Genomic DNA, 20,647 nt, shown 5'->3' on the forward strand with positions numbered 1-20,647 from the left:
GGGAGAAAATAATGGGTTTTCAAATTTCGAACCCAGACAAATGATAACCCTTGGATGGATTGAATTTTAGCCCTCAAACCCTTTATTTAATCAGAGCCCTTCAATGTGCCACGTAGGACAGTTGTGAGAGAAATATTTTGCTTGTGTATTGTAATATAGACTAGAAATTGCAGGCACGGTGCAACACGTTTTTGAACACTACTAAAATGAATTATCGAAGAGTGTAATTTTCTTTCTTGGTTGAGGAGTGTGTAATTTTGGCCAAAAAATGAAATAGTCAAAACAAAAGTTATAGACCCCAACAGGTTAACACCAAAGAAATGAACAATCACTTAGACGGGCATCAAAGTGCACGCTCTTTTTCCCTACTTTGAAAGGAGAAACAAATCCTATACATCTAATTAACCGAAAGAAAAAAAACACTGACCAACCCCAATCATTTCAGGAAGGAAAAAAGAAGAAGTTAAAATGAAAGAGTACATTATCAAAGAAAGTTATTTGGTGTGGCCGCAAATAAAAACTAAAATCAACGTCTTCACAAAGGGAGACAAAGGAGGAGTCGAGCCGCGCTCTATCCTGGTGGACGGTGCAATCGCCATATATATTCGTGACTTAATCCCATGCAACAACTTGTCCTCCCCCACTTAGGTATGAAGAGAAAGCTAAGGTCCTTCAACCTCCATATCTACGTAAACTTGTTATCGAGAGCATGAAATGCAACTTTCCATCAAACAATGCCTGAATCAAACGCCATTAATAAGTAGTTAGATGTCTAAGGCAACATACTTGAAGATCCCAAAAAAAAGGTGAGATATTTTACTAACAAAGGTGAGAGATTTTACAAAAGTAAATGACTGCAACAAATGAAATTACCTTACGTACCAAGCTTGTAGAGACATCAAAATATACCATCAATGGCTCTCCAGATACACCATCATTCACACACAATCTAAAATCAGGGCAACACACAATCAATTGAAAAGTCTTTTAAATGTTTTGAATCAAAAAAAGAATTTTGTATCAAGAAGCTAAGAGATGAGGCTGCAGTTTTCTCTATTTGTTTATTACCTAAGTATATTCGTGACTCAATCTCATACAACAACTTGCCCTCCCCCACTTTGATATGAAGAGAAAGCTAATGTAGAGACCCGTATTAAAAATCTTTTTATTTTTAATGTTGGGGATATTGAAGGACCCTTTTTAAAAGAATTGATTATTATGGTGGATAATGAATTGGGGATTGATGTGCAAGAAGTTGAAAATTCGGTGCAATTGTGAAATATGTGTGTATGGCATGTGATAGATGTATGTGTGGGTGTAGGAGATAATTTTCTCCTCAATTATAATTCTCTCTTTTCTCTCACAGTAAACACAACACACACCCACGCCACTCTCTCATCTCTCCCACGGCTTCTCTCTCTGTCTCTCTCTTCAAATTTCTTCCCCAAATCTCAAATTAACCAAGGGATCTTGGAGTATTCTTCTCCTAGAGTCGAGTTCTAGCCGTTGATCGCGTTGGAAAGCTCGGAGGAGGTGTTTTCGGGAGAGGTTTTGCCTGGAGATTCTTGGGGTTTTAATTTCAACCTTCGAGGTAGGGATCTCCTGCCTTCTTTACATGTTTAAGTGCTGGTTTAATGTACGAGAATCAAGTTTGATCATTTATTTTGAGTCTTGAACAAATCTGGTATATATGCTGAAAATTTCGTGGGTTTTGGAAATCTGTCTTTTGGGAGCCCTTCTGCTAGGAATCAATTTTTGGTGTCTTCATAACAGTTAAAGTACGTTTCAATACGAAGATTTTGGTACCAAGATCATGAAAAACCGATAATCACACAATTAGTTATGAATTTTTGAATACCGGCTGTTTCCTGGATACGCGAATCTGTGCGTGGCTGTCTTCTTTTAATTTTCTGGGCATGATGAACAATTTGGTGGCTTTGGGTCTTTTACAGGAGCTGCATATTTAAGTTGGGAAAGGATTGGCGTTGGAATCAAGTGATTCGGTTAAGTATACAATTTTTGGTGAATTTCTAACGTAGGGTTGGTCGACTAGGGCGAAAATGGTTGCGAATCTGTATTTCTTTTGATTGTTGGGTTAATCTCCTCTTGTTTCTGAACCTGGGATTTTTACTGAGTGTAGGGCTTGTAGTGGTGCGACTTTTGGCGTTGGTTTCAATATTTTTGGGTTTAAGTTGGAAGAGTTATGATTTTTCAATCAATTTTACTTATTCCCGCGTAGAATCTGACAGCACCGGTGGACTTTGGTAAAATGGCCATAACTCCTAGCTCGGGACTCGAAATGACGCACCGTTTGTTTTGTTAGAAACTAGACACAGAGAGCTTTCCAACGATACATCCCATGCATCATGGGTATGTCCGAGCGATAACAGATTTGCATCCAAAGTTGACCTAAATTCTGCCTTCGCACCAGTTTTTACTGTTATGTTGAAGCTATAATCGCAAGGCCGTAGTTAGGTTACCCGAACTTTGTTTTTGATGTATGACCTATGGATTCAAAGAAGAAGAAGTCTACTTTTCAATGGTTTAAGTGTCGCCCTGGAATTCATATTGTTTAATTGGATATGGTCAAGTGTGAATGATTAATTTCACCTATTGGATATGTGGGGATATGATGAGTTGATCTAGATGATTAATTATTGGGATATGAGAACTAATGAGCATAAGGGTTAAAATACTTGTAAACGATTGGAATAGAAAATGGATTAGATGGATGATACGATCGATGATAAATTAAGTTGTGGAATGTTTGACATGATGTGTAAATTATTCGATGTCTTTCCATGAGATTGAGTCTTTGGGCTTGCGGGATACTTGCAGTGAGTTAAACAGGATTTGATGAATCACTTGGCATGAGTGCATGGTTGTTAAGCATTGATGGGTACTACAAAGATGAGGATCTTTATAAGTATTTGCAAATTAGACTCTTGATGGAGATGTCACAAAGGGGGTCCATTAGGTGGTAATATGAGATGTGAAATAAATGGTTGATTTACAATGTGAAGGATGTGGGTTTTTGTGCTTTCTTTATTGAAATGATGAAGACAAGATTATTTACGTGTAACTGAATCTAAGTATTGGTGTGAGAGATGTGTTTTGCTATGTGTGGGGATTAGAGAAACGGTGGATAATGAGATTGCTTGTTAGTGAGAATATGTGACACTAATTGAACGATAATGAAAGCCACGGATCCACCGTAAGGTATGATGCCGAACATGGGACGTACGGGGGTCCTAAAAGCCCGGAATTGAATCAAAAGGATTTTAGTGGACGCACGGGGGTCCTAAAAGCCCGGAATTGAATCAAAAGGATTTTAATGGACGCACGGGGGTCCTAAAAGCCCGGAATTGAATCAAAGGATTTTAATGGACGCACGGGGGTCCTAAAAGCCCGGAATTGAATCAAAAGGATTTTAGTGGAGGCACGGGGGTCCTAAAAGCCCGGAATTGAATCAAAAGGATTTTAATGGACGCACGGGGGTCCTAAAAGCCCGGAATTGAATCAAAGGATTTTAATGGACGCACGGGGGTCCTAAAAGCCCGGAATTGAATCAAAGGATTTTAATGGACGCACGGGGGTCCTAAAAGCCCGGAATTGAATCAAAAGGATTTTAATGGACGCACGGGGGTCCTAAAAGCCCGGAATTGATTCAAAGGATTGTAGTGGACGCACGGGGGTCCTAAAAGCCCGGAAATGAAATCGAAATATGTGACAGTGAAAACGGAGAATCTTCATAGTATTTAGCATCATACTAAGATTGAAATGTCAGTTTGAGTTGGTAACTTGGATTGTCCAGTATGTCAATACATGTTTTATATTCCTTCCTTTAGACCTCCAAATCATTGTGGCTTGTTTTCCCTGATATGTGGTGGTCAATTTATTTTGTGTGAATGCATATTTGGTACCTTGTGGTGCTATGCATTGCGAGAGTTTCATAAAGGAAATCTTATTGTGAAGAGATTTTTACTAGATGTTAAACTTGAGATTTGAAGATTAATTTGGGGTTGACGGGTGAGTTTCCTTGTTGTTGAGGTGCGGTATTGTTTGACTTGTCATTGCTTACCTTATGTTCTAGCTCTACATGCCTAGTGTGTATATTTTTGGTGAGAGGTTGGTTAGTTGTATGAGAAAAGAAAGGAAAACATTTTGTTAAAGAACTCAGACTAATCTTTAGGTCATTAAAATGGAAATGAAAAAGCAGGGATTGGGTTGGGTAATGCCGTATCGGTAAGCTGAGATATTTAAGAATATTGGCGTGTGTGGTTGAGAGTGTTGGTGTTTGAGAAATGGAGTTAAATATTTTCCAGCATGAGTATGACATTTTGAGCTTCACTTTTGACAAGACACGTATGCTTTTTGGAAAATGTTTTCCCTTGTAATCTGTCTTCGCTTCTGCATGTAATTTAGGTATGGATATCTCTACGAGCTAGTGTAGCTCACCCTATCCTTTCAGGTACTCGCCATGGCACTTAGCTTGGATTGCATGGAGTGCACATGGAGACGTCTCTTGGGAGCTTCGTTGGAATTATTAAGGAGTTGTTTATCAACTAGTCTAATTCACGTTGTGTACTTCACCTGCAATTGAATGTAGTATCTTTTGGTTTGAGCATATGTAAAGCTATGTATAAACTCATCTCTTTGATTATTGTGAAGCCCTTTTTAATTGAAGACGTTTTGGAGACTTTACGTAAAAAAAAAAAAAAATTTAGAGACAAGAAGAAGAGACTTTGATTCTTTATTTGGATTGGCATGTCAGTTAAGGGTAAATATAGTTTGAGAGGAAGACTTTTGTTATGGAAAATATATTATTATTTTAGCTGAAAATCGAGGGCGTGACAACTTGGTATCAGAGCATAGGTTTAGAATACCTCGGGACCGTGGGGAGACACTTAGTCTTATGAGTCTAGCGGTTGCATTGGGGCATGAATTTTGGGTGTACGTGAATAGCTTACACCGATCTACTTGGCATCTTAATTGCATCTCTGTAGCGTCATATGGTGTTGTTGACCTTTATTGGAGAAAATTGGAGGTTTGACCTCATAAGTGAAGTTGTGGTTGTTGATTAGTTCTTTTACTTAACTTCTGTGGCGACCGAAAAATTTTGTGTTTTGCAAATGTGTGTATGGAGAAAGCTGCATATTAATGTAGTTGGGGTGATGTGGTTATGTCTTGTGGCTGTGGTGTATTGATCACTGTTCTTGGTGATTCTGTGTGTGTATAATATCTTACGGTATTGTATTTGGTGCCTGTTTTGTGCTATCTTAAATGGTAAGCTTGAACGTATTGTGCATCTCTTATGTTTATGTTAACTGATATATAGATTGTTAAGGGTGACCGTATCTAGTATATGTGAAACTTATTTCTTTTCTAAGATTTTGAGGATCTACTTCCGGATATTCAGTTTGAGGTGCGGCTGGCCACCACGACTTCGAGATTGAATATCCAGAATAGACACCTGTTAAAAAAAAAGAAAAAGAAAAAGGGGGTATCAACTTGGACCTTGTCTTATATGGTGTACTAATAAGCAAGATGATATTTAATTCTTTTAACCACAGAGATAAGTCCAACTGCAAAATTTTCTCTATGGGTGAGCTTATCAATTTGTTTGAAAGGGGTTATGTAGAGTATGCATGTCTTGTTATGTCTTATGTGAACATGTGTTTTTGCATCCGATAGAGAATTGAGAACTGTGAAGTGAGATGGTTAAATTCTTTTGGAATTGCAATGCTTTCTATTACCTTCATGATGATAGGTTGGTACCTTTGTGTTTGACACTAAGTGATGTTAGAATATGACTTGATGAAGTTGTTTAATTAACAAGAACTAGTGTAAAATTATGGTTGAATTTAGTTTCTTGACTCTATGCTGAGGAAAATGTTGAAAGGAAAGGTTAAGTCTTGAATAACGATCTAATGATGAACTTAAGGTTAGGCCTTGAAAGGAACGCTTGGATATGTAGAACATGATGGGGTTATTCTGGTGTAAGGATTTTGAGTTACAAAGAAAAGGAAAAGAGGAATCCATGTGGGTAACGAATGATGAGATAGAGGGAAGTATTTGGACTTGTTTTTCTTGTGATCGATGTAGGTCTCTTGGATCTAGATTTTGTGGTTGTTGACTTGTTGAACATTCTCGGATGTTGTGCTACATGTGGTGACGGTGGTGTTGTGCGTTTCAGGTGTTACATGACATGGTCGACTTGGTTTATCCTAATTTCGAGGACGAAATTTCTTTAAGAGGGGTAGGATGTAGAGACCCGTATTAAAAATCTTTTTATTTTTAATGTTGGGGATATTGAAGGACCCTTTTTAAAAGAATTGATTATTATGGTGGATAATGAATTGGGGATTGATGTGCAAGAAGTTGAAAATTCGGTGCAATTGTGAAATATGTGTGTATGGCATGTGATAGATGTATGTGTGGGTGTAGGAGATAATTTTCTCCTCAATTATAATTCTCTCTTTTCTCTCACAGTAAACACAACACACACCCACGCCACTCTCTCATCTCTCCCACGGCTTCTCTCTCTGTCTCTCTCTTCAAATTTCTTCCCCAAATCTCAAATTAACCAAGGGATCTTGGAGTATTCTTCTCCTAGAGTCGAGTTCTAGCCGTTGATCGCGTTGGAAAGCTCGGAGGAGGTGTTTTCGGGAGAGGTTTTGCCTGGAGATTCTTGGGGTTTTAATTTCAACCTTCGAGGTAGGGATCTCCTGCCTTCTTTACATGTTTAAGTGCTGGTTTAATGTACGAGAATCAAGTTTGATCATTTATTTTGAGTCTTGAACAAATCTGGTATATATGCTGAAAATTTCGTGGGTTTTGGAAATCTGTCTTTTGGGAGCCCTTCTGCTAGGAATCAATTTTTGGTGTCTTCATAACAGTTAAAGTACGTTTCAATACGAAGATTTTGGTACCAAGATCATGAAAAACCGATAATCACACAATTAGTTATGAATTTTTGAATACCGGCTGTTTCCTGGATACGCGAATCTGTGCGTGGCTGTCTTCTTTTAATTTTCTGGGCATGATGAACAATTTGGTGGCTTTGGGTCTTTTACAGGAGCTGCATATTTAAGTTGGGAAAGGATTGGCGTTGGAATCAAGTGATTCGGTTAAGTATACAATTTTTGGTGAATTTCTAACGTAGGGTTGGTCGACTAGGGCGAAAATGGTTGCGAATCTGTATTTCTTTTGATTGTTGGGTTAATCTCCTCTTGTTTCTGAACCTGGGATTTTTACTGAGTGTAGGGCTTGTAGTGGTGCGACTTTTGGCGTTGGTTTCAATATTTTTGGGTTTAAGTTGGAAGAGTTATGATTTTTCAATCAATTTTACTTATTCCCGCGTAGAATCTGACAGCACCGGTGGACTTTGGTAAAATGGCCATAACTCCTAGCTCGGGACTCGAAATGACGCACCGTTTGTTTTGTTAGAAACTAGACACAGAGAGCTTTCCAACGATACATCCCATGCATCATGGGTATGTCCGAGCGATAACAGATTTGCATCCAAAGTTGACCTAAATTCTGCCTTCGCACCAGTTTTTACTGTTATGTTGAAGCTATAATCGCAAGGCCGTAGTTAGGTTACCCGAACTTTGTTTTTGATGTATGACCTATGGATTCAAAGAAGAAGAAGTCTACTTTTCAATGGTTTAAGTGTCGCCCTGGAATTCATATTGTTTAATTGGATATGGTCAAGTGTGAATGATTAATTTCACCTATTGGATATGTGGGGATATGATGAGTTGATCTAGATGATTAATTATTGGGATATGAGAACTAATGAGCATAAGGGTTAAAATACTTGTAAACGATTGGAATAGAAAATGGATTAGATGGATGATACGATCGATGATAAATTAAGTTGTGGAATGTTTGACATGATGTGTAAATTATTCGATGTCTTTCCATGAGATTGAGTCTTTGGGCTTGCGGGATACTTGCAGTGAGTTAAACAGGATTTGATGAATCACTTGGCATGAGTGCATGGTTGTTAAGCATTGATGGGTACTACAAAGATGAGGATCTTTATAAGTATTTGCAAATTAGACTCTTGATGGAGATGTCACAAAGGGGGTCCATTAGGTGGTAATATGAGATGTGAAATAAATGGTTGATTTACAATGTGAAGGATGTGGGTTTTTGTGCTTTCTTTATTGAAATGATGAAGACAAGATTATTTACGTGTAACTGAATCTAAGTATTGGTGTGAGAGATGTGTTTTGCTATGTGTGGGGATTAGAGAAACGGTGGATAATGAGATTGCTTGTTAGTGAGAATATGTGACACTAATTGAACGATAATGAAAGCCACGGATCCACCGTAAGGTATGATGCCGAACATGGGACGTACGGGGGTCCTAAAAGCCCGGAATTGAATCAAAAGGATTTTAGTGGACGCACGGGGGTCCTAAAAGCCCGGAATTGAATCAAAAGGATTTTAATGGACGCACGGGGGTCCTAAAAGCCCGGAATTGAATCAAAGGATTTTAATGGACGCACGGGGGTCCTAAAAGCCCGGAATTGAATCAAAAGGATTTTAGTGGAGGCACGGGGGTCCTAAAAGCCCGGAATTGAATCAAAAGGATTTTAATGGACGCACGGGGGTCCTAAAAGCCCGGAATTGAATCAAAGGATTTTAATGGACGCACGGGGGTCCTAAAAGCCCGGAATTGAATCAAAGGATTTTAATGGACGCACGGGGGTCCTAAAAGCCCGGAATTGAATCAAAAGGATTTTAATGGACGCACGGGGGTCCTAAAAGCCCGGAATTGATTCAAAGGATTGTAGTGGACGCACGGGGGTCCTAAAAGCCCGGAAATGAAATCGAAATATGTGACAGTGAAAACGGAGAATCTTCATAGTATTTAGCATCATACTAAGATTGAAATGTCAGTTTGAGTTGGTAACTTGGATTGTCCAGTATGTCAATACATGTTTTATATTCCTTCCTTTAGACCTCCAAATCATTGTGGCTTGTTTTCCCTGATATGTGGTGGTCAATTTATTTTGTGTGAATGCATATTTGGTACCTTGTGGTGCTATGCATTGCGAGAGTTTCATAAAGGAAATCTTATTGTGAAGAGATTTTTACTAGATGTTAAACTTGAGATTTGAAGATTAATTTGGGGTTGACGGGTGAGTTTCCTTGTTGTTGAGGTGCGGTATTGTTTGACTTGTCATTGCTTACCTTATGTTCTAGCTCTACATGCCTAGTGTGTATATTTTTGGTGAGAGGTTGGTTAGTTGTATGAGAAAAGAAAGGAAAACATTTTGTTAAAGAACTCAGACTAATCTTTAGGTCATTAAAATGGAAATGAAAAAGCAGGGATTGGGTTGGGTAATGCCGTATCGGTAAGCTGAGATATTTAAGAATATTGGCGTGTGTGGTTGAGAGTGTTGGTGTTTGAGAAATGGAGTTAAATATTTTCCAGCATGAGTATGACATTTTGAGCTTCACTTTTGACAAGACACGTATGCTTTTTGGAAAATGTTTTCCCTTGTAATCTGTCTTCGCTTCTGCATGTAATTTAGGTATGGATATCTCTACGAGCTAGTGTAGCTCACCCTATCCTTTCAGGTACTCGCCATGGCACTTAGCTTGGATTGCATGGAGTGCACATGGAGACGTCTCTTGGGAGCTTCGTTGGAATTATTAAGGAGTTGTTTATCAACTAGTCTAATTCACGTTGTGTACTTCACCTGCAATTGAATGTAGTATCTTTTGGTTTGAGCATATGTAAAGCTATGTATAAACTCATCTCTTTGATTATTGTGAAGCCCTTTTTAATTGAAGACGTTTTGGAGACTTTACGTAAAAAAAAAAAAAAATTTAGAGACAAGAAGAAGAGACTTTGATTCTTTATTTGGATTGGCATGTCAGTTAAGGGTAAATATAGTTTGAGAGGAAGACTTTTGTTATGGAAAATATATTATTATTTTAGCTGAAAATCGAGGGCGTGACAGCTAAGGTCCTTTAACCTCCATCCTCTACGTAAACTTGTTACCAAGAGCATGAAATGCAACTTTCAATCAAACAATGCCTAAATGAAATGCCAATAATTAAGAAGTTAGACGGACTGATAGAAACCAGACATTTAGCTACGCTACGAATATGATACAATAATTTTCTGCAATTGCATCATTCTTCATACAACCATTTGAGCCAAAAATACCATATAATTTCATAAATTGTACATTGTAAGACCATATGATTGAATGAAACTACCATATAGTTGATCTATACAAAGGGAACCAAAACAATATGGACTTGCTCACCCAACTCAGAGCCTTTTTTATTCCCATTTTCACTCCCCAAAAAGAAAGGATGTCCAAACCTGTACATGTTGCAAAAAATGGCAATAGTAGATGTTACTCTCACATAAAAAGGAAAACAATTTAACAATTTTGCATAAAAAGGGAAAACAATGATTCAAAAAATCACTAAATGAAAATGGAAGCTTTAACCATTTTGCATTCTCTTTTAGCATTTTCATATTGACGAAGCGAGACAACTCCAGATCAAATCAGCAGTATCGTATATGCTGATAGGGACTCAGCACAAACTGGTGGTACAAACATGAACGATGGGGGTGACTATGTTCAAAATGGCTGTGCTAAATCTCTTGGCATACCTGGTCAGCTCTTACTAAAAAGGGACTGAGCTACTCAGATTCTTTTACGTGCTATAAAGAAAATGAAACAAATATAAGCCAATCTACCGTAGGTGGAGTTATTATGTCTTCATTGTCCACTCATTTTCCCAATCTACAGTTGGCTGTCACGATAATGAAGATGGTAAAAAACTACAAAAACTATAGCATTGCTCAAGCAACACGAACTTTAAGTCCCCTAATTTGAAAGGGATTTTATAGCCTACATTTGCAACTAATTTGTCAACACCATATAAATACCCAAAATCTAGCTTTCCAATCAAAAGCCTATCCTAAATACAATATTTTTTAAAAGTTAAACTAAATGTAAAACCAACAAAGATTGAAGTAGCCAAATGCTTGCCCATGCCTTTAGGCACAGATCGAAGAATTCCTTATTCAACATGATTTCAAGTGGCCTTAGCTAGCTAGGTGTGAGCAAACTGATCGTGCCTAAAGGCACATACCAACATAATTTTGTCACCACAAAAAATCATTTACTCATACTATTGACTACAGGACTAATAATGTAACTCTCCAAAAGCCGGAATAACATACTCGAGCTTCAAGTCGAATCAACAATCCAAGTCAATATTGCCCGTGCCTATGGCATTACAACAACTATCCAATGTTGGAACAGGCAATGCTCTAGTGAGCACAATATGACCTCAACATAAGTCCTACATATCACCTGAAGTTAACCAATGCAAGTTTGTTAGAAGAAATAAAGCACATCCCGAGTCAATCACATCTCATTCAACTACGACAAACAGGGTGAGCTATGAACTAATGTCACAAAAATGAAACCAAAAACTCAAATCATAATTTTTGTCAACATCAAATTCTAGTAATCCATGTCAAAAAAAATAGCATCCATTCAATATTCAAGAAAATATAGTCTCTTCAAATGCATAGATCTCCATAACCCTAAATGCATCAAAGAGATACCAATGCGTGCTTTGAAAGAGGAAAAAGAGATACCAATACATTCAACTTGATGCTACTCTGAAACATAAGAAGTTTACAAATTGATCTTAGTAATGGTGCATCAAAATGATCAAAAACAAATTCTCTTTCACTCCGTCCCCTACTTTCCCATTGGAAACATAAAAAGTAAACGTGTAGAACTGTAAAAAAAAGATTAATTCTCACCATTTGTTTCCTATTTTCTATGTCTCTCTCTCCCTAAACGTTCTCTTTCCACTTATCTTTCCCGTCTCCCAGACTCTCGCCCGCCCTCTCTCCAGTTCTCTCTCTACAGGTATGACTCTTTTGTTCTCTCTTTTTGTCGAAATTTTTTGGAGTTGGACCGAAAAAAGAGATCTGGACAAAACAAACGTGCAAAACTGAAAAAAAAGAGAGAAAATTAGTCTCTCACATTTACTTGTTCAAACTTACCAAAAATGTAATTAGCAGCATTTACATTACACGGTTCATTACGAAAAATGCATTGCCAGCATTTACACGGTTTACCGGCATTTATGCATTTAGTAGCACGTGCCTTCATTACCAGCATTGATAGTAATAGATTTTCATTACCAGCCTTTAGCAGCCAAGACTTACCAAAACCGAAAAAATAATTACCAAAACTGAAAATTTTATTACTCAACCATTTATCTCTATTATAAAACAGAATGGTGTGGAGACAAATTGTTGGAACGGTTTAGATTCATTTGATCCAAAGGCTGTAGTGCATTCTTCCATTTTCCGGTTAAGTGCCCATGATTTTCACCTAAATCACACAACTGTCATCCCCTTCCAACCGAGATACGTAGTGCCGTAGGCACGGGCTAACACTAGTTCTAGAAAATACAAAGTATTTACAAAAATGCCAGGGTTGAATCAAGGGCTAAGATTTATGCAGAAAAATGTGTGTTAAATCTAACAGTCAAGATTTATGTAGAGAAAATATGTGGGCCACCACACCGTCGTGAATTGTATTATAGATATGTTTGGCGGTGTAGCGATTAGAGAGATAAAAGGATACAAATTTAACCATAAAGTTTGCTACAGTAGTCTTTGCAATGAAGCTTCTGTGAAAATCTAAAATGATATTGTAAAAAGGGAAGAAAGAAGTTTGAAGGAGGGGAAGAAGCTTTCTCTACTTGAAGAGAAGGAAAATCTAAATGAAGGTATCTGCCCAAATTGCAGCTTGGTATGCCAATCGCAGCTTCATCTGCCACAGAGGAGAACGAGCTGAGGTTATCCTTGATAAGATGAGCTTCCCACCTCCAAAGCGTTGAAATCCAATAAGAAATTCAAAATTTTCAGCACAAGAAGAAAATATAGTGGGAGGGAACAGCATTTTGGTCTATACCCATCCTTGCAACGCTGGAATAAGACAATCGAACAACCACAATCAAAGGAAAGAAATGTTATCAAAAAAAGAACAAAAGGAAGGGGCACTTGCCAACAATGAAGGCGGATAAGCTTCTCGAAGCTGAAGACCCAAACTTGCAGCAAATTTTCCAAGTACTCTTTTCATTTCCACCGATCTGTCCATAACATGATGTAAGAAAAAAACAAGTAGTCCTGCACTAACCGAAATTCGTTCCATCAGAATTTTGATGGAAATAAACAGAATTCCAGCAAGTAGCTTCCTATACTACAAAAATAAATATACTGAATGAACAAACAGGATTAAAAGCCCAAAATTGCCAATCTCTCATCTTTTTTCATTTTACTTTTACTATTCATCCATGCAAGGCGGAAAATCAACCAGTAGAATGACACATTCTTTGAAAATAACTATTTTTAACGACAAACTAACTACCTGAAAGAAGGTAGTATTTGGGATCTCTATATTTTTGTAATGCCAACCAGGCTGTTCCTTATCGTATGGTTCATATGACCAAACATAAGGCTGCGTGGTTTCCAGAAGAAAAAAGGAGAGAGAGAGAGAGAGAGAGAGAGAGAGAGAGAGAGAGAGAGAGAGAGGCACACCTTATGCAATGGTGCAACTAATATGGCACTGTCCCCAGAAGGTAGGCTTCTTAAAGTGCAACATAAGTGCCACTGCTCCTCCCATACAAATTCTCAATTCTTTCATGTGTTCCTTCCTCTCTGTTCACAATTTCCTAAATTCAACAATTTGAAAGAACTGCCAAAATCATCAATAAATGTAATCACAACAATTGATAAAATAAGATAAAACTAACAGAACTCTGTTTACTTCCCCAGAAACGCAAAACTATGAAAATTGCCTTTTCACATTATGTTCAATCCGAACAAAACAAAAACAAAAAATATAGTTATACGCAGCGTCACAGCCAATTGTTACATTTGCTATTAGCAAGATATTTTCAATTCACACAAGCAGATTTATTGTGCACATAGACAGATTTATTGTGCTATTTCTTTTTTGCTGCTGAGAATCTTGAATGACACCCACGATTTCTAGGCAACGAAACAACTTGTTTTGGAATTACCAAAATAAATGATTACTAACAGGAGATTATTGTGTAATGATCAGACCAGTTTGTACCAAGATGTCAAAGTTAGGGATGTATCCCTGAAGCCCATATGATTTCCCATGCCCTTCTTAATCCATTCCATAAACTCCCAGTCCTGCTTCTGCTAGCCTTGTCCCAGTCCCTGTTTCAATCAAAACCCCTTGTAACATGGCTATTAGGATTAAGTATCAAAACTTTTTTCTAACAAAATATTAAGTTTCGACATCTCCCTCCTCTGGTAAAAGGGAAACAAAAACATGCCCCTCCACAGAAAACCACTTGCAAACTTTTTGGCCTAGGAAGCTCAATATTGGCAATGGGATCACAACAATACCTACCATCTTGTTGAATTGGTAAAGCATGTATTTTTGCATGTTGTAACAAAGACGGGTCATTTTACGATCATAATTTCCATTAAGCAACTAAGCCTAGCCCATAAGTTGGTTCCCGTAAGGCCATGCCTACTTAGAGCTGAACCAAAAGATTGTAATTGTTTTTAAATGACTTCTGTTTAGAAAATGAAGATTAGCTGTGCTGATACTTCTATTCAATTGCTGATTGATTTAGACTCTGACGGTGTTTAACCAGCGCTGCTCTATTATGCCGTACAATTCAAAAGATTAGTGATCTACAGAAAACGAGAATAAGTAGGCTCATATGATTCTGGCTGACCAAATTTGTATTCACCGTTACCAGCTTACCATATACGTTTGAAACGTGTGCTTTGAATTTAATTCAGGTATCGTTCGGAGTGCTGACTTGCCTCTCTTCCTAATTCTCGAGGCTACAACTAATGTGGATGACTTGGTCCTGGATGTTGTCACTAAATAATTCCTCGACACAAAAATACTCCTCTAGCTTGAACAATAACACGAGCACGTCTCTCTCTACCCCCTTCATCAGACTTAACAAGACTCAACAGAGGTTCAATAAGTCTTTCTTGGGCTCCTTTTTCTTTGTCAGGGCAAGAGCTTAGATAGGCCTGCAGCAGAACAGTATCATAAGAGTTAATCACCTAGCAAACAAGAACATTAAGTACAAAATTAGTAATCTGATACAATAAACCAACCTCAAGAACAACCCGCAATGCTTTGGCTGGGAAGTCAAGATTTTGCAAGCTTGAACTACCTTCGTGGACTTCAAATTCTGATTCCTGCTGAAATTATTAACAGAAAATTTTCAAAATCCCACAAGATTATGAATGCAAACCTACTATATGTGCATAAACCAACACAGTTAAGTGTCAATGCACTTACCTGAAATCTGAGATCTTTAGGAAGACGGGTTGCCAGACAGACAATCACTCTTGGCACCGAAGGAAAGGGAGCTCAGGATTGTCGAGACAACTGATCAAGTTTTGCATGACCTGAGGCATGAAATTGTTCGATAAGCTAGACTAAATATCCAAAAGTTCCTAGACAATAATTAGTTCTCCAACAGATATAACCAAAGATTGTTTCTTATGTTTTCTTATAAAAAAGTAGGGGTGGATTAGATTAGATTTATTTTTTGTTTTGCTTTTACTTCATTATTTTGCTAGACATAGATGGTTGAGCTCTGTACAAGTAATTAAAGCAGTGGCTCACTTTTGACTTACAATTGGGTTGCTAAGAGGTAAAGTAGGAATGTGTCTGGAGTTTTTGATTGTTTATTATGTTTACTCAGCTTCTATGCCCAACATGACCAAATGAGGACAAATCCTGTTCTATCTCCAAAATTCCATATTGTGAGCTTCTAAAAGGTAAGCGATACTTACTTCATCAATGTTATGCTCAGAAGTCAGAACCTGCAAGAATCATCTGGGCTGCATTCAAACTCGCAGCACACCACTGATGAACTTTTCCAGATATTGCGGTCAGTGACCCCAAAATTGGAAAGCTCCTATGAAAAAGGTTCTCCTTTTCTTACAGCTGATGGATCATCTAGATCAAGCCTCACTATGAGCTCGCCGGCCTACAGAAGAATTGCTTCTTAAATCTTAATCACTGCCAGCAATAGAAATCTTAAAATTTCTAAACACTGGCGGCTCTACAACATCTCCTTAGCGGGCTCATTAAAAACTTAACAGTATAATTAACGTAAGGGGAGTTAACTTGAAACAAGGAGAAATGAAACAGAATCCTCTCGAGTTCGAATAACAAATCAGGCGAGTCAGAGATATCCCTAATTATGTCGTTAGTTCTCATAAAACTATACTGCAAACAAATCACTATGTACTTTTTATTTAAAATCCAAAGGAAGGATTCACCCATCACATTGTTTGCTTTCTTATCTTTCGAACCACAAAAGTGAAAAGTTACAATAATTCCAACTCTCCTATAACCCACATAAGAGGTCACTCTTTTCTTTTCTAACCAAAATGAATTTTACCGAAAAATTACCCCATAGTAAGTGCTTCGACCTTTTTCATTTAACGGGGTCAATTATATAAGCAAACGTGTAAAATGCAAAATTTCAAAGGATTTATGACATCCAGTGGGGTCAAGGGATGTGAAGCAGCCCATCTTTCCAATGTATGACATGATACCAAGCAGCAAATGTTTCCAATGTATGACATGATTTACCAAGCAGCCCATGTTTCCAATGTATGACATGATTTACCAAGCAGCAAATGTTTCCAATGTATGACATGATTTACCAAGCAGCCCATGTTTCCAATGTATGACATGATGTACCTGCATTGCTTGACCTTTGACATTTTGATTCGAATAGTTCCGGAAGTGGCATACACATCTTCAAAGCATAGGGTGTGTCAGCCTCAACATGACTACCATCTGAGACCAAATACCTTAGTAGCTTGCATGGAGTCTCTGCCACTAACTTGGATGGATCATGATCATTCTGCGTACAACAAAAATAAGTAAATAAAATTTCTCAGCCAACTACATGTATAGCCATATAAGCAAGCTTCAGGAAAGACATTAATAACTACCTGAAGCAAACAAGTCCTTCCATCAATAAGAAGAAGACTACCAGCGGCTTCTTCATCTGCATATATCACATGACTATTTCCGTCCAACTGCAACAAAAATAAGTGACCAGTCAAAATTCTATGCACCTTTAATAATCTGCTTTGAATAAAAATTCCAAACCTAATCGTCGATGTTACTGATTTGTGACCACAATGCAAGACCAGATCATTAACCTACAAAGTAAGTACCATCTAATAAAAAATACTTGCCCGCGTCAATAAACCTCCATCACGTAGAGTATGTATCTCTGCCTCAATCTCTGAGTCATTCATTCTCAATCTATAGCATCTTAGTCCTCCCCTCACCATATCAATCTAAGCAAGAACCATTCGCAATATTAGGGACCTATTAAACAGACTCATGGAGAAGATATCCAACCAAAAAAATTAATAGGCAAACTCTTCACACAAAACATGGATCCAGCATTATCAGGTAGCATAGTTTCTCTTTAGAAAACAAACCGTAGATTTGCTCCCTTTGACGTTCAAAGAAATTTTTGAGTTGACAAGTAATATATGCTGCAAATTGTGGGGCAATATCAATAATTGATCGAAACAAAAATTTCAGAAGCAAGAGAAAAAGACAACCTAAAATCAGCTACTAAAACATGTATCTGCAGCACAGTACCTTAGGAGGGATTTGCCCTTTTTCAAGATAACCAAAATATCTGTTACCATAGCTGCACTACTAGTAGATGCTTTCTACAGTTGGAAAACAAGGGAAAGGAAAGTCAGTGGTATTAACTATTAAGGCAGCTGAAACATAGTCCAAACTATAGAATCATCAGACACCTAAAACTACTCTATAAAGCAAACTTACATAAAAACCACCTCCAACCATGGATAGATACCAAGGTGGCCTTTCTGCTCGAACTCACATCGCTATTCTACTGTCCGGACCAGCCTATGTGTATTTTATTTTCTCTGAAATCTGAAGCCTGCAAAAACCAATACACTGTTGGCTTATATATGAAGAGAACTAACATAGCAAGGTTGTCAAAGTCCACAAACTTACGTGTAATAGGTCAATGGAGTAATTAACATTTTTACGGGTTCTCCCCGAATTTGAATTTCCTTCAGCCCAAGAACCATGTTGGCCATTGCTAAGGCTCTAGACTCCCCAATGCAAAGACATGACCGGAGGCAAGCAAGTTTTAGTTTCTCATCGAGCTGCATCAATATCAGTTAGAAAGTTTCCAAGCGACCTACCGAATTGAGAATCTGAGAATTCATGAATGCCTCCTCCGGACTGCAAAACAGCGATGTGTGGTTAGTCATCATCACTGACAAAGTTTGGAATTTTGAGATTTGTCCACTCTCCATAACTACAAAGTGGATATGGAAAGCACTCCAACCAAGCACCAGTTTTTGGGTCTCCAAAAAGGAGACCTCATTTTGAGTCTCCATACATGACGAGAGAAGACACTCAAACGAGATTTGATTTTCGCTTCCTTTTAGCTAAAAAATAACCATGTGTAGCACACCATGACCATGGCAGAAAGCAATGCCTTTGCAGAGTTCTAACATCAAGCTCTGCAAAAAAACAAAACAAATATTTCTACCTTGATAAGCAACTGCATACTCCTTGAGAAAGATGAGAAGTACTTCATAAAACAGTCCATTACCTTGACTGTTTTGATGGGAAGGTTCTCTTCAGTTTGACGGAAGCTTTTGATGTATTTCTTCAGATCAGTGTCCATGTACTCAAACACCAGGTAGAGAACCGTCTTTCCTCCTCTGTACAAAGCAAGGAAAATCGACATCTTATCTTTTTGGTCTTCTTTTTTCATTTTTTATTTTGTACGTAGTGTTTTATTATGCAATCCTTATATCCTGCACCTCTCTCTCTCTCTCTCTCTCTCTCTCTCTCTCTCTCTCTCTCTCTCTCTCTCTCTCTCTCTCTCTCTCTCTCTCTCTCTCTCTCTCGTATCGACAAAGTTCAAAGAGTCCTACCCCATGTTTAAATATGATGGATTATTCTACATTGGGGATTATTCAACCCTAACCCAAACTGGGTAATCCCTAAATCTTCCCTGCTGACCGCTTGAACATCTCATATCTCTTAGCATCAGAGTATCAAAGAAAGAAAATCAAACCCCCTAACAGCCAGAAAGGTTAGTTCTTTCACGTGGCGCCTAAAATAGTGCTATTGAGACAGAACCAGTGAACTGGCAACTCGGCGTAATTAACTCAAATCAACTCCAAGATCAAGCATGAAAAATGAGAGAAAACCAATTTTTAACAACAAAAACTTTCTGAAAAAACTCCCTCGAGAAATAAAGGGAGGAAGAAAAAGATGAAAGATATATGAAGATAGAAGCATGATATTGGAGAGGTGGGAAGGGCGAATACCAATCCATGCACAGATATGCTTATAAAAACAATGTAATTAGAAGAATCGCAGTACACAATGCTTGTGTACTCCCATTGAGATTGTATCACAGTTACAACTTCAATGGGCAGCATGTAGATCTTAAATTCAAATGACAACAGCTGCTAACCCAAAAGAAACTCTGTAGCAGCCAGACTATAGAAACCTACCAAGTTGAGGAGAGAGAATACTAGTTCGAAAGATGTGAACTCATATATATTTTGTTATCATTTGTCGATTGCTTGCAAAAAAGTTTTCATTTGTCCATGTATATTCGTTTATTATTGCAAAGAATATATATTACAATAGGCCACCAGGACCAATATCCACTAATATTTCATTGGTAAGTACATTTAATCATATGAAAACAAGTTTTATTATACTAATGCATAGAGTGTGTCAGTTCCTCCTACCTGATCCCCGCATTTAGTGCTCATGTGCTTTTCCTCCTCCATCCCCATTTCAACACCCTTCCCCTTTTTGCTATGTTCCAGAAAGTAAAACCTCTCCGTCATATACATTCTATATAAGACATACCCCTTTGCTTTAGACAATTGATTTGTTCCTTCTCCTTTCTTGTTATTACTCCAGCAAATGTAGTCGGCAAAGGTACTTTTCTTTAGTTTTCAGACAGAATACAGTTCCACAAAGCACACATATGCATCTCATTTTGTAGCAATTTCATAATATACAAGAACATAGTATTAAAATCTCACCAAAAGTATATCAAGACTGTGATTCTATAACAAGATCTACCTTGTAAGACTGAGCCTTCAACGATGAACACCATCAATGACCTGCACCAGTCACACGGATTGAAACAAAACGGTGGCAAACTATTCAGTTTCAGATGACGAAGGAAATGCAAGATTACTCAAACAAATTAGATCTTTGATGCCTAAAAAGATTCAAAGAAAAACTGAAGAATAAAGATCCCCCCATCCTTGTATTTCTATTAAGAACCAAAATTGAGTGTGAAGCTAAAGAGAGAGGCAAAAAGATTAGCTGTTGAATTTCTACGCTGAAGGGAAGTCACCAAAACACAGCAAATTAAACTGGCAAACAAGAGAGAGTTTAGACTGGATACATTTTTTTTTTGATAAGTAGTATAGACTGCACACAGGGCCATCACAAACCTAAATCCCTTGTTGTGGCCTAGGGAAAACAATACCAACCAACTTGGT

General features: G+C 37.8%; 3 long non-coding RNA genes across 3 annotated transcripts; 1 reads left to right on the forward strand and 2 right to left on the reverse strand.

The window, feature by feature from the left end:
• The first annotated feature begins 1,363 nt into the window (after window positions 1-1,363).
• Window positions 1,364-9,812, forward strand: LOC131303961 (uncharacterized). Its single transcript, XR_009192267.1, has 3 exons — window positions 1,364-1,591; window positions 4,472-6,717; window positions 9,598-9,812. It is a non-coding gene; the product is annotated as an uncharacterized LOC131303961 (long non-coding RNA).
• A 7,049-nt stretch (window positions 9,813-16,861) lies between these two features.
• Window positions 16,862-17,754, reverse strand: LOC131303963 (uncharacterized). Its single transcript, XR_009192269.1, has 4 exons — window positions 17,721-17,754; window positions 17,555-17,611; window positions 17,054-17,407; window positions 16,862-16,962 (listed from the first exon to the last, which is right to left on the reverse strand). It is a non-coding gene; the product is annotated as an uncharacterized LOC131303963 (long non-coding RNA).
• A 388-nt stretch (window positions 17,755-18,142) lies between these two features.
• Window positions 18,143-18,711, reverse strand: LOC131303962 (uncharacterized). The gene is made up of 3 exons (XR_009192268.1): window positions 18,655-18,711; window positions 18,302-18,341; window positions 18,143-18,262 (listed from the first exon to the last, which is right to left on the reverse strand). It is a non-coding gene; the product is annotated as an uncharacterized LOC131303962 (long non-coding RNA).
• Between the last annotated feature and the right edge of the window lie 1,936 nt (window positions 18,712-20,647).

This window comes from Rhododendron vialii, chromosome 10a, assembly GCF_030253575.1.
Source record: "Rhododendron vialii isolate Sample 1 chromosome 10a, ASM3025357v1".
Taxonomy (NCBI): domain Eukaryota; kingdom Viridiplantae; phylum Streptophyta; class Magnoliopsida; order Ericales; family Ericaceae; genus Rhododendron; species Rhododendron vialii.